Consider the following 14236-nt stretch of genomic DNA (forward strand, 5'->3'; position numbering starts at 1 on the left):
ACCAGAAATAGTTGGTGTCATTCGGTTGGCTGTGTGTGCACGAACGTGATTTCAGCATTTTGGTACATCACTTACTTGTGTGTAATCAGACGGACAGTTAGACCAAAATTTCAACGGATATAGAATATCTACCATGTTGCATGATGGGAAAACAGTCGGACCGTGATATAATATAGTAAAACAAAGTGCATCGCTTTTCCACCGCTTTGTCCTCAACTGTATTCATAAATGTCATTAAACCCTGGTCGATATGATGTGGTATTATCAGTAGTAGAAATGGTAACCGCGAGTCAAACACCTTTGCCGTGGAATCGGTCGCCCTCTACCAACGTGTACAACTCATACTTACCTGGCAAGGGAGACACCGTGATCAAGAAGGCGGTTCACCCAGGGCGAGGCTCAGCCATTGCACTCCGGCTGTGCTGACCCCTGCGAATTTCTCAAATGTGGAAATCTCGATTGCATAATTTATGGTAGTGGGGGACTGCGTTCGCGCTCTCCCCTGATCTTCATGTTAAAAATAATGTATGAACACAGTAAAGCTGCCATGTGCTGACATTATAACCATGATTTTTATTAAGTTTTGTGATAAGGTTAATCAATATTTCAATTTTCTTACTTATCAGATGAAAGGTTTTAGAATATAGGATCTATTTAAAAGCTAAGGCCTCAGAGATACATTGTGTCTTCTGAAAACCCCAATGTGTGTGATCTGTTATTGTAGCACTGCTGATTATGCCTGTCATGTCCTGATTATGTCAAGGAAAAGGTCATCTGGATTGAGGTCTTTTATTTGCTAGAGAATTAAGTCATTTATTGGACAGTTTGTAATTTAAACCCACAATAAACAGGCTGCATCACATCCGGCCGTGATTGGTAATCCCATAGGGCTGCGCACAATTGGCCCAGCGTCGTCAGGGTTGGTCAGGGTAGGCCGTCATTGTAAATAAGAATTTGTTCTTAACTGATTTGCAATATTTATTGACAACAATAGATTACTGCTCATTGTAACATATTGATCAAAATTAGGAGGGAGGAAATTGATTGAATGACTTGGATAATCACATTAGCTTTGACAGACATTTCCCTGGTCAACCATTACCATGACAACATACATTTCCCTGGTTAACCATTACCATGCCGCAGACATTTCCCTGGTCAACCATTACTATGCCGCAGACATTTCCCTGGTCAACCATTACCATACCGCAGACATTTCCCTGGTCAACCATTGCTATGCTGCAGACATTTCCCTGGTCAACCATTACCATGCCAACAGACATTTCCCTGGTCCATTTATTTCCTGATGAAGTCAGTCAAAACAGAGATGTCAGTGGAGTGGGTCTTTCTAAAACCAGACTGTAGTTCTGATAACAGTATTCTTGTCAGTATATTCATCCATCTATTCATAAATTACTTTTTCCAGCACCTTAGACAGGTCTGTTTTGCTGTCCTTCTTGTGGATAGGGGTCACTCTAGCATTGTCCATATACCACAAACCACCAGAGGTGCATTATTGCTATTAGAAACTGGTTACCAACTAAATTAGAACAGTAAAAACATGTGTTTTTGTCAATCTGCATTCAGGGCTCAAACCACCCAGTTTATAATTCCTAATAGATCACCTGTCTGAAAAGTACGACAAACTATGAGTTGTAGTAGCCTATTCAATTGGCCCAGCGTTGTCCAGGTTTGGCCGGTGTAGGCCGTGAATGTAAATAAATAATTTGTTGCCTAGTTAAATAAAGGTTAAATAAAGATAATTAAATAAAAGCTCAGCTATTGAGGCCAAAACAACCACTCAGTCAAGCTATTTGTGACTGTGATTTCAGTAGGTGCATGTCGTATGCATCAATACGTAACACTTACTGTTAAGAAAAACGTTTCTCCCACGTCCTATTACCACAGATAGAACAATGTGTTCATTATTAACGTCTCTGTTACTGTAGCTACTAGAGGTGTGTGGAGTAGTCAGACGAAACGAGGATCGTAACTGATATGGGCAATTTTCTGGAAACGATTATGATCCAAATCTTTTTTGTAATAATCTGTGATCGGAATAAACCTTCTTTTTTTCCGGGTGCCAGCAAGAATCTCTCAGTCATGTGCGTGATCTAAGTAAATCACCTGGCTAGTTTCCGTGTCTGTAAAGAGAAGGGCGGGCTGTAGATTGATTCTGCTGCTCTGATTGGTTAGAGTGAAGCTATAGTTCTTCCTCCGCTGGATTCATCATTTCATCCTCTCTCTTTTCCTGGCATTTTTCTGGTCTGATCATATGATTATCATTTAGATTTCTGCTGCCTGCTACTATGATAAATTACGAATACGAGTATGTCCATGTCAGCACACCCCTAGTAGCTACTAGTGTGTCTTGTTGTTGATGAAGTAGTAGGCGACTTTCTCCTCCATGTCTGGGGTTCGTCCGCCACCCTGTGGTCGATGGTGGAATCACATGTTACGGAGATCAGAAAACAAGCGTGATGAAACTATTCCTACAACGTCTGGAACGCTACAAAACACCAGAAATAGTTGGTGTCATTCGGTTGGCTGTGTGTGCACGAACGTGATTTCAGCATTTTGGTACATCACTTACTTGTGTGTAATCAGACGGACAGTTAGACCAAAATTTCAACGGATATAGAATATCTACCATGTTGCATGATGGGAAAACAGTCGGACCGTGATATAATATAGTAAAACAAAGTGCATCGCTTTTCCACCGCTTTGTCCTCAACTGTATTCATAAATGTCATTAAACCCTGGTCGATATGATGTGGTATTATCAGTAGTAGAAATGGTAACCGCGAGTCAAACACCTTTGCCGTGGAATCGGTCGCCCTCTACCAACGTGTACAACTCATACTTACCTGGCAAGGGAGACACCGTGATCAAGAAGGCGGTTCACCCAGGGCGAGGCTCAGCCATTGCACTCCGGCTGTGCTGACCCCTGCGAATTTCTCAAATGTGGAAATCTCGATTGCATAATTTATGGTAGTGGGGGACTGCGTTCGCGCTCTCCCCTGATCTTCATGTTAAAAATAATGTATGAACACAGTAAAGCTGCCATGTGCTGACATTATAACCATGATTTTTATTAAGTTTTGTGATAAGGTTAATCAATATTTCAATTTTCTTACTTATCAGATGAAAGGTTTTAGAATATAGGATCTATTTAAAAGCTAACTAAGGCCTCAGAGATACATTGTGTCTTCTGAAAACCCCAATGTGTGTGATCTGTTATTGTAGCACTGCTGATTATGCCTGTCATGTCCTGATTATGTCAAGGAAAAGGTCATCTGGATTGAGGTCTTTTATTTGCTAGAGAATTAAGTCATTTATTGGACAGTTTGTAATTTAAACCCACAATAAACAGGCTGCATCACATCCGGCCGTGATTGGTAATCCCATAGGGCTGCGCACAATTGGCCCAGCGTCGTCAGGGTTGGTCAGGGTAGGCCGTCATTGTAAATAAGAATTTGTTCTTAACTGATTTGCAATATTTATTGACAACAATAGATTACTGCTCATTGTAACATATTGATCAAAATTAGGAGGGAGGAAATTGATTGAATGACTTGGATAATCACATTAGCTTTGACAGACATTTCCCTGGTCAACCATTACCATGACAACATACATTTCCCTGGTTAACCATTACCATGCCGCAGACATTTCCCTGGTCAACCATTACTATGCCGCAGACATTTCCCTGGTCAACCATTACCATACCGCAGACATTTCCCTGGTCAACCATTGCTATGCTGCAGACATTTCCCTGGTCAACCATTACCATGCCAACAGACATTTCCCTGGTCCATTTATTTCCTGATGAAGTCAGTCAAAACAGAGATGTCAGTGGAGTGGGTCTTTCTAAAACCAGACTGTAGTTCTGATAACAGTATTCTTGTCAGTATATTCATCCATCTATTCATAAATTACTTTTTCCAGCACCTTAGACAGGTCTGTTTTGCTGTCCTTCTTGTGGATAGGGGTCACTCTAGCATTGTCCATATACCACAAACCACCAGAGGTGCATTATTGCTATTAGAAACTGGTTACCAACTAAATTAGAACAGTAAAAACATGTGTTTTTGTCAATCTGCATTCAGGGCTCAAACCACCCAGTTTATAATTCCTAATAGATCACCTGTCTGAAAAGTACGACAAACTATGAGTTGTAGTAGCCTATTCAATTGGCCCAGCGTTGTCCAGGTTTGGCCGGTGTAGGCCGTGAATGTAAATAAATAATTTGTTGCCTAGTTAAATAAAGGTTAAATAAAGATAATTAAATAAAAGCTCAGCTATTGAGGCCAAAACAACCACTCAGTCAAGCTATTTGTGACTGTGATTTCAGTAGGTGCATGTCGTATGCATCAATACGTAACACTTACTGTTAAGAAAAACGTTTCTCCCACGTCCTATTACCACAGATAGAACAATGTGTTCATTATTAACGTCTCTGTTACTGTAGCTACTAGAGGTGTGTGGAGTAGTCAGACGAAACGAGGATCGTAACTGATATGGGCAATTTTCTGGAAACGATTATGATCCAAATCTTTTTTGTAATAATCTGTGATCGGAATAAACCTTCTTTTTTTCCGGGTGCCAGCAAGAATCTCTCAGTCATGTGCGTGATCTAAGTAAATCACCTGGCTAGTTTCCGTGTCTGTAAAGAGAAGGGCGGGCTGTAGATTGATTCTGCTGCTCTGATTGGTTAGAGTGAAGCTATAGTTCTTCCTCCGCTGGCTTCATCATTTCATCCTCTCTCTTTTCCTGGCATTTTTCTGGTCTGATCATATGATTATCATTTAGATTTCTGCTGCCTGCTACTATGATAAATTACGAATACGAGTATGTCCATGTCAGCACACCCCTAGTAGCTACTAGTGTGTCTTGTTGTTGATGAAGTAGTAGGCGACTTTCTCCTCCATGTCTGGGGTTCGTCCGCCACCCTGTGGTCGATGGTGGAATCACATGTTACGGAGATCAGAAAACAAGCGTGATGAAACTATTCCTACAACGTCTGGAACGCTACAAAACACCAGAAATAGTTGGTGTCATTCGGTTGGCTGTGTGTGCACGAACGTGATTTCAGCATTTTGGTACATCACTTACTTGTGTGTAATCAGACGGACAGTTAGACCAAAATTTCAACGGATATAGAATATCTACCATGTTGCATGATGGGAAAACAGTCGGACCGTGATATAATATAGTAAAACAAAGTGCATCGCTTTTCCACCGCTTTGTCCTCAACTGTATTCATAAATGTCATTAAACCCTGGTCGATATGATGTGGTATTATCAGTAGTAGAAATGGTAACCGCGAGTCAAACACCTTTGCCGTGGAATCGGTCGCCCTCTACCAACGTGTACAACTCATACTTACCTGGCAAGGGAGACACCGTGATCAAGAAGGCGGTTCACCCAGGGCGAGGCTCAGCCATTGCACTCCGGCTGTGCTGACCCCTGCGAATTTCTCAAATGTGGAAATCTCGATTGCATAATTTATGGTAGTGGGGGACTGCGTTCGCGCTCTCCCCTGATCTTCATGTTAAAAATAATGCATGAAAAGAGTGAAGCTCTCATGTTATGACATTTTAACTCTTGAGTTCTGATGAGTTTCGTATTGAGAAGGAGATTTATCAACATTTCCATTTTCTTATCAGATGAATGGTTTTAGAATATAGGATCTAACTAAGGCCTCAGAGATACTTTTTGTCTTCTGAAAACCCCAATGTGTGTGATCTGTTATTGTACCACTGGTGATTATGCCTGTCATGTCCTGATTATGTCAAGGAAAAGGTGTGAATGGATCATTTTGCGCCCTCAGACGTCATCTGGATTGAGGTCTTTTATTTGCTAGATAATTAAGTCATTTATAGGACAGTTTGTCATTTAAAACCACAATTAACAGGCTGCATCACATCCGGCCGTGATTGGTAATCCCATAGGGCGGCGCACAATTGTCCCAGCGTCGTCCGGGGTAGGCCGTCATTGTAAATAAGAATTTGTTCTTAACTGATTTGCCTAGTTAAATATATACAGGTAAATAACAAAAAATAAAACAACAACAATAGATTACTGCTCATAGTAACATAATGATCAAAATTAGGAGGGAGGAAATTGTTTGAATGACTTGGATAATCACATTAGCTTTGAACGTGTCCCTGAAGTTGAAATGTCCAGAATACAGATTTAGAACATTAACTTGGTCTGCTTTGATTTCACATCGTCTGAAATGGAACCGGTCTATATCACCGAGGCTCATCAACTTTGTATATTTGTATATAGATCTTCATGTTAAAAATAATGTGTGATTTAGCTTTAACCGTGTGGTGGTCTGAGTGTGTTCTCTGAGTTGTATTTACTTTCGTGTCTAAAAGGACAGTTGTCAGCATTTCCCTTCTCTTCGTCATCAGATGAGCGGTTTTAGAATGTAGGATTTATTTTTAAGGCCTGAAAGCTACATTTTGTCTTCTGAAAACCCCAATGTTTCAGATCTGTTATTGTAGCACTGGTGATTATGCCTGTCAATGCAACCACACGTTGATAAAGCATTTACAATCATGGAGCATGACACAAAAATATGTTTGAAAACCTATTTCTATTGTAGTCCTCTTAAATGTTTTTCTAAACATAGTAGGCCTCGGCTCCACACAACACAAATCAAAGGACAGGAGGACATCGTCATAGCTTAGAGCCTTACATACTGACATGGAAAATAAACCATTCTATTGCTCCATCATTATGTAACAGTATAGCTTCCGTCCCTCTCCTCGCCCCTACCTGGGATCGAACCAGGGACCCTCTGCACACACCGACAACAGCCCGCTCGCCCGACACACTGTGGCCCAGACCACCTCCTCCGCACACAACTCTCTCTCTCCGCTCACAGTGGCGGCAGGCGTCTACAGTACAGGTCCGACAGGACATGGCGTTGGAGTGGCGTGCCCCTGCCTTGTGCACCACTGTGAAGTCGTATGGCTGAAGCTCCTCCAACCAGCGAGCCACCTGCCCCTCTGGCTCTCTGAAAGACATGAGGAGGAGCCGGGTGACACAGTAGCTGCGCTCATGTTTGTTGAATGTTTTTCTGAAGTACGCCACCACTCTCACCCCCTCTGGCCCCATCTGGGCCACCACTCTCTCCCCTTCTGACCCCATCTGGGCCACCACTCTCTCCCCCTCTGACCCCATCTGGGCCACCACTCTCTCCCCATCTGGGCCACCACTCTCTCCCCCTCTGGCCCCATCTGGGCCACCACTCTCTCCCCCTCTGGCCAAATCTGGACCAGCACCCCACCCATGCCCACGTTGCTCGCATCTGTGTCCAGGATTAAGGGCAAGGTGAGGTCAGGGGGGAGGGGGTTGAGCATGGGGGCCTCAATCAGTGCACGTTTGAGGGTGTTGAAGGCCACCTCGCACTCCACTGTCCAAGTGAAGTCCTCCTCACACTCCACTGTCCAAGTGAAGGCCTCCTCACACTCCACTGTCCAAGTGAAGTCCTCCTCACACTCCACTGTCCAAGTGAAGGCCTCCTCACACTCCACTGTCCAAGTGAAGTCCTCCTCACACTCCACTGTCCAAGTGAAGTCCTCCTCACACTCCACTGTCCAAGTGAAGGCCTCCTCACATTCCACTGTCCAAGTGAAGGCCTCCTCACACTCCACTGTCCAAGTGAAGGCCTCCTCACACTCCACTGTCCAAGTGAAGGCCTTGTCCTTCGGCAGCAGGTGGTTTAGGGGAGCAGCGACGCTTGAGAAGCCCTTACAAACCTCCTGTAGTACGAGGCCAGGCCCAGGAAGCTTTTCAGCTGATGCTGATCGGTGGGGGTGGGCCAGTCTCGGACAGCCCCCACCTTGTCCTCCATTGTGCTGATACCCTCCTCCCCCACTTGGTGGCCCAAGAAGGACACCTCTCTCCTCATGAAGTGGCACTTCTCGGGGTGGAGCTTCTGGTCTGCAGCAGCCACCCTCCATCACACGCCGCAGCGCCCGGAGGCTGATTGGAAGGAGCTGCCATGGGCCATGACTTTTAATGCTGTTAACAAATGTCAACGCTATAATATTATTTGTGATATACATACGATTGACTTTATTGCTTTTTTTCATACTGTTAAACAACATTCTAAGTCTGCTAATATTTCCTCATAAAATGTTACAAATTTCAGTTTTTTTTTAAATCACAATCATGATTTCTGGACTTTTATTTTGAAGGAATATCGCCGAGGTCACGGGCCTTATTCTTGCTAGGTCTTCTTACTGGCAGAACGGAGGTGAAGTGAAGTAACGACACCATTGAGCTATAATAATAAGAGACCCTTTCCTCTGCTTCCTTATAAATGGACTTCCTGTTTCAACACAGTGGGCGGATTCAACACCTATAGGTTCATTTGTTGATATTTATGTCATGTAAAGTCTTCATACACTTAATACCAGTATTCAGCCTATAAATTAAGATTCTATCTATTAAATGTGCAATTAAATTAATTAATTTAATGATTTGATTTATTTAGGTGATGTTTTGCAGTGCTACCAGCAGAGGGCAGTGTGACACAGCAACTAGGTCTGGCTGAAAGACCCTAGACCAGTGGTTCCCAACCTGTGGTCGCTGGGGGTGGTGCAGGTAGTCTGCAATTATTTAGAGATTGTAGTATTTTATTATTCAAAAATAATAACAGGAGTATTAATGTTAATTTTACATTCCTTTTCACAATGCAAATAGTTTCTAATAATAATAGACCTTTACAGGCCTTGTTACATTCACATGTATTGATAGGATTTGACCATCAATATATTTGATGTGAAAAAAAATCAGCGACTCCGTGAATGGTGGTCGTCAAGAGCTTTTGACGATGATTTGATGGTCTCCAGAATGGGAAAGGTTGGGAACCGCTGAGCTAGACAGTCACATCTGTGAGGTAACATGACAGGATGGGAACCGCTGAGATAGACAGTCACATCTGTGAGGTAACATGACAGGATGGGAACCGCTGAGCTAGTCAGTCACATCTGTGTGGTAACATGATAGGATGGGAACCACTGAGATAGACAGTCACATCTGTGAGGTAACATGACAGGATGGGAACCGCTGAGATAGACAGTCACATCTGTGTGGTAACATGACAGGATGGGAACTGCTGAGCTAGACAGTCACATCTGTGTGGTAACATGATAGGATGGGAACCGCTGAGATAGACAGTCACATCTGTGTGGTAACATGATAGGATCCGCTGAGATAGACAGTCACATCTGTGAGGTAACATGATAGGATGGGAACCGCTGAGATAGACAGTCACATCTGTGTGGTAACATGATAGGATGGGAACTGCTGAGCTAGTCAGTCACATCTGTAAGGTAACATGATAGGATGGGTAACCAATGATATACAATGATTCTGCAAACCCAAAACAGACTGATTATTATGTATAGTATTTGACGTTACATTGAACTAATCACAGTAATCAGAGACCAACTCACATACACAGATAGACCCATACAGACAGACACACACACAGTATATACAAAGACACACACACACACACACACACACACACACACACACACACACAGTATATACACACAAAACGCATTCCTTTTAATTGACATGTACTCCATGTATTTGACAGGGATACTGGACATCAATAAATCCTTCTGTAAATGTACCAGATTTTTCCACATAGACACACTCTATGTGTTGTAATCAAATCAACTATAGGTCTGTGCACTGAGCTTGTCTGATGCTTTAAGCGCACTGTTCAATAAAACAATTAAGACACTAATGACTCAAGAGGGAGCCAGAGATCAAGATAATCAGAAGAAAAGCTGTCATCAAGGAGAAGATTGGCTACTTTGAAGAATCTAAAATCTAAAACATATTTTGATTTGTTTAACACTTTTTCGGTTACTACATGATTCCATATGTGTTATTTCATAGTTTTGTCTTCACTACTATTCTACAATGTAGAAAATAGCAAAAAATAAAGAAAAACTGACTAACTAAATGACTAACGTTTGACTGGGACTGTATATAATTCATATTTACAAGACATACAGTACCAATCAAAGTACTCTCTCTCTCCATCAGTGCTCTCCCTACTTTTAACCTACTTCTGTCATTTCTCAATCTCTTTTTACTGTTAAACACTCAGCCTTGAGTCTCTGTCTGTCCCAAATGGTAATCTATTCCCTATGTAGGGCACTACTTTAGACCAGGACCCTATTCCCTATGTAGTGCACTACTTTTGACCAGGGCCCTATTCCCTATGTAGGGCACTACTTTAGACCAGGCCCCTATTCCCTATGTAGTGCACTACTTTTGACCAGGGCCCTATTCCCTATGTAGGGCACTACTTTTGACCAGGGCCCTATTCCCTATGTAGGGCACTACTTTTGACCAGGGCTCTATTCCCTATATAGTGCACTACTTTAGACCAGGGCTCTATTCCCTATATAGTGCACTACTTTAGACCAGGGCCCTATTCCCTATATAGTGCACTACTTTAGACCAGGGCCCTATTCCCTATCTAGTGCACTACTTTAGACCAGGGCCCTATTCCCTATATAGTGCACTACTTTAGACCAGGGCCCTATTCCCTATCTAGTGCACTACTTTAGACCAGGACCCTATTCCCTATATAGTGCACTACTTTTGACCAGGGCCCTATTCCCTATGTAGGGCACTACTTTTGACCAGGGCCCTATTCCCTATGTAGGGCACTACTTTTGACCAGGGCTCTATTCCCTATATAGTGCACTACTTTAGACCAGGGCTCTATTCCCTATATAGTGCACTACTTTAGACCAGGGCCCTATTCCCTATATAGTGCACTACTTTAGACCAGGGCCCTATTCCCTATCTAGTGCACTACTTTAGACCAGGGCCCTATTCCCTATATAGTGCACTACTTTAGACCAGGGCCCTATTCCCTATCTAGTGCACTACTTTAGACCAGGACCCTATTCCCTATATAGTGCACTACTTTAGACCACGGCCCTATTCCCTATGTAGGGCACTACTTTAGACCTAAAACGCATAAGTCTCGTCAATAACAACGACGAGACAGCCTACAGACAGACAAGAAGCGCAGTGTCTAACAGCGATGTGCAGTGGAATCAACCTGGCGCTGAAATTAAAGGACGTCATAGAGGATTTTAGGAATGTTTTATTTGTTCTATGTGACTGTTATACTGTATACCTCTGTGTGCTATGTAGGCCTACTATATGTGAGAGAGCTACAAAGAATAATTCAAATGTATTACTTTTAAGAGGTACTTGCAAATGGCAAATATACTACTTGAATAAAATGGATTAAACTACTTGAATAAAACTTAGAAAAGCTTCTGATTGAGTTTGGAACTGTCAGATAATTTCTGTACCATAGAAATATAACGATAGTAAAATGTATATTGAAACAGGCAGGGAGCAGGCCTCGAACCCTCAACCTTGTAGCCCGAAGTCCAGCGCGCTATTGACTGTGCCACAAAAGTATGCTCAAGCGGAAGAGTCGCTATCCGCGCTTATAAACCCAGGGTCGTTACACTATATAATGATATTGTGTACGTACGATGATATTATGATATTTAAGAAAAGGGGACAGAGGGACATGGTTATGCTCGTTGGATTAGTCTGCTGGTTTGACGCTCAAAAAGCGGCTTCACTCCGAGGAGCTGCTGTAGTGTTGCCGGTGCGGGGAAGATAGGCTGGGCTCTGAGGACGATGGCAGTCAGAGGCAGGAACACGGCTGCGTTACGACACCAGTCAAATCGATGAGCAGCTCTACTATCTCGGTTGTAGCTCGGCGGACGAGAGTCTTTCACATGAGAACATCCAACCACGGCTGTTTTATCCAACCAGGGCTGAATTGTCCGACAAATGTCAAGTCAGTCACTATAAAACCAAGCTGTACTGGATAGAAAATAGTACACAGTCAGTTATCCTACCCGGGCGAAGCATACCACTAATCTACTGGAGAAATGTATGTCTCACTTTTGTAAGTGAATGGAAATACAAGTCACTATAAAACAAGCACTGCCTCTCTACTCACTGACACTCTGAGCTGTAAAACGAAACCAGAAGGGAGCTGCCAGCCGCCATCATCATCAGAACAAATCAGCCAGAAATCAGAAACACTCCGATTGACTGCTGCTAAGGCTTGAACACTGCCAGAGAGAACTGCCTTGATTATGAAGGGGAAAGGTGTAATGACTGTTTTCCTACTTGCACTTGTTGCAAAATCCTCCGTGTCTCTTCCTATCACTATAACAGTGATGTTGAATCAACCAGTTACACCGCCCTGCTCTGGATCATGCCATGGTGACAGAAATAAGACGGGAAGGAAAGAACCATAGAATAAATGGAACATTCTGCTATCACTCCGTGGATCCAAGACCAAGAAAACACATCCCATCAGGAAAAACCACTGGCATGTCACGCTCTGCTCTGCCGTCGCTGCCAGCCACCAGCATGACTGATACACACTTCATCCGCGTCTCTCTACTTGGCACTGTGTGATAGTCTCGGCTCCCATTGACAACTTCACCCCTTACACACCGGCATAGCCACGCTCTGCTCTGTCGTCGCTGCCAGCCACCAGCATGACTGATACACACTTCATCGGCGTCTCTCTACTGGCACTGTGCGATAGTCTCGGCTCCCATTGACAACTTCACCCCTTACACACTGGCATGTCACGCTCTGCTCTGTCGTCGCTGCCAGCCACCAGCATGACTGATACACACTTCATCGGCGTCTCTCTACTGGCACTGTGTGATAGTCTCGGCTCCCATTTACACACCGGCATAGCTGAGGGGGGAGAGAGATTCGGAAGAAATGCTGAGCTCCGCTGCAGCCCCGCCCACTGAAATCCTACGAGGCCGCCTTCAATTGACACGCCACATTGCCTCAACCAATGGTTGTGTGCCATGTCACTGACAATAATAAAATACATCTTTCATGCAGAACTCTCCGTCTTCAGTCTTTCAAATAATATGTTTAGATATTAAGGAGGCTGTATGTTTGTATTATCACAGCACTATAATAAAAAGGGTTCCTCAGAATCCATTGTGAGACTAAAAACGTCATAAGTCTCGTCAATAACAACGACGAGACAGCCCATAGACAGACACTAAGCGCAGTGTCTAACAGCGATGTGCAGTGGAATCAACCTGGTGCTGAAATTAAAGGACGTCATAGAGGATTTTAGGAATGTTTTATTTGTTCTATGTGACTGTTATACTGTATACCTCTGTGTGCTATGTAGACCTACTATATGTGAGAGAGCTACAAAGAATAATTCCTATATATTACTTTTAATAGGTACTTGCAAATGGCAAATATACTACTTGAATAAAATGGATTAAACTACTTCTGATTGAGTTTGGAACTGTTAGATCATTTCTGTACAACAGTCGCTATCCACGCTTATAAACCCAGGGTCGTTAGACTATATAATGATATTGTGTACGTACGATGAGATTATATTTAAGAAAAGAGGACAGAGGACACAGGGACATGGTTATGCTAGTTGGATTAGTCTGCTGGTTTGACGCTCAAAAAGCGGCTTCACTCCGAGGAGCTGCTGTAGTGTTGCGGGTGCAGAGAAAATAGGCTGGGCTCTGTGAGGACGATGGCAGTCAGAGGCAGGAACACGGCTGCGTTACGACACCAGTCAAATCGATGAGCAGCTCTACTATCTCGCTTGTAGCTCGGCGGACGAGAGTCTTTCACATGTGAACATCCAACCACGTCTGTTTTATCCAACCACGGCTGAATTGTCCGACCAATGTTAAGTCTATGGGAGTTCAGAAACATTTTTCTTCGACCGATGGTGTCCATTTATTCAACTAATTCCGTATAAATGTACTTCCTGTTTCAACACAGTGGGCAGGTTCAACACGTATAAGTTTATATTATATATTCATATTTATGTCGTGTAAAGTCTCCCTACACTTCATGTAAGTATTCAGCCCATACAATATGAATTTCTGTTAAAACTGGATTTAGGTCTTGTTTATTCTTACTGGCGGAACGGAGGTGAAGCAAAGTAACGACACCATTGAGCTATAATAATAAGAGGCCCTTTCCTCTGCTTCCTTATAAATGGACTTCCTGTTTCAACACAGTGGGCGGATTCAACACGTATAGGTTCATTTGTTGATATTTATGTAATGTTAAGTCTTCATACACTTAATACCAGTATTCAGCCTATAAATTAAGATTCTATCTATTAAATGTG

The 14236-nt window shown here is 43.0% G+C and overlaps 3 non-coding genes across 3 annotated transcripts; all 3 read left to right on the forward strand.

The window, feature by feature from the left end:
* The first annotated feature begins 341 nt into the window (after positions 1-341).
* On the forward strand, positions 342-505 carry LOC129842617 (U1 spliceosomal RNA). The gene has a single exon (XR_008757651.1). It is a non-coding gene; the product is annotated as a U1 spliceosomal RNA (small nuclear RNA).
* Positions 506-2859: 2354 nt separating this feature from the next.
* Positions 2860-3023, forward strand: LOC129842618 (U1 spliceosomal RNA). The gene has a single exon (XR_008757652.1). It is a non-coding gene; the product is annotated as a U1 spliceosomal RNA (small nuclear RNA).
* Positions 3024-5381: 2358 nt separating this feature from the next.
* On the forward strand, positions 5382-5545 carry LOC129842619 (U1 spliceosomal RNA). The gene has a single exon (XR_008757653.1). It is a non-coding gene; the product is annotated as a U1 spliceosomal RNA (small nuclear RNA).
* The last annotated feature ends 8691 nt before the right edge of the window (positions 5546-14236 follow it).

Source organism: Salvelinus fontinalis, unplaced genomic scaffold, assembly GCF_029448725.1.
Source record: "Salvelinus fontinalis isolate EN_2023a unplaced genomic scaffold, ASM2944872v1 scaffold_0056, whole genome shotgun sequence".
Taxonomy (NCBI): Eukaryota; Metazoa; Chordata; class Actinopteri; order Salmoniformes; family Salmonidae; genus Salvelinus; species Salvelinus fontinalis.